Below are 720 nucleotides of genomic sequence, written 5' to 3'. Positions count from 1 at the left end.
AAGATTCAACCCCTCCCAGGCAAGATTCATCATTGTGCTGTTAGGAGGTTTCAAGTACACAGGGAGACAGACATGAGATAAGAGCACTTAGAGACAAGGGAGGAGTGGTGACATGTCAGCTATTTAGTTTCATTTTAGCTATTTGCAATCCTGCTTTAATAGCTGTTTAGTCTCACTTTGAGCTGCGTGTAAGTCCTGCTGTAATAAAGGCTTCAATTTCTCCACTGCCAGCTGTGTTCATGGTCCTCTTGAAATCTCAAACTCAATAGCCTTGTGCTTGGCAAAGGCTAGGCATTTGGTGTTACAGTTCCTTATCTTGAAATTGCCTAGGGCCATACTACCCTGAACACGCCTGATCTCATCTGATCTCAGAAGCTAAGTAGGGTCAGGCCTGGTTAGTACTTGGATGGGAGACTGCCTGGGAATACCAGGTGCCATAGACCTAGAGGAAGGCAGTGGTAAACCACCTCTGAATACCTCTTACCATGAAAACCCTATGAATATATCCAAAAAGATTCATAGGGTCGCCATAAGTTGTAATTGACTTGAAGGCATATAACAACAATAACCTTGAAATCAGATTTCAATTGGGCAGCCCTCAAATAGATGACAGTTTCATACAGCTAATTGGTGGTAACTTCAAGTCCTGCTTGGCTGGGCTTTGCTTTTCCTAGACAATGTGGCAAGCCACACTACCAAAGAAAAATGTGTCATTTTGAT

At 43.1% G+C, this 720-nt stretch overlaps 1 non-coding gene across 1 annotated transcript; it reads left to right on the top strand.

Annotated features, from left to right (window-relative positions):
- The first annotated feature begins 324 nt into the window (after positions 1 to 324).
- Positions 325 to 443, top strand: LOC133365674 (5S ribosomal RNA). The gene has a single exon (XR_009758283.1). It is a non-coding gene; the product is annotated as a 5S ribosomal RNA (ribosomal RNA).
- Positions 444 to 720: the final 277 nt, after the last annotated feature.

Source organism: Rhineura floridana, chromosome 10 (assembly GCF_030035675.1).
Source record: "Rhineura floridana isolate rRhiFlo1 chromosome 10, rRhiFlo1.hap2, whole genome shotgun sequence".
In the NCBI taxonomy this organism is placed as follows: domain Eukaryota; kingdom Metazoa; phylum Chordata; class Lepidosauria; order Squamata; family Rhineuridae; genus Rhineura; species Rhineura floridana.
This window is presented reverse-complemented; position numbering and strand designations above follow the sequence as displayed.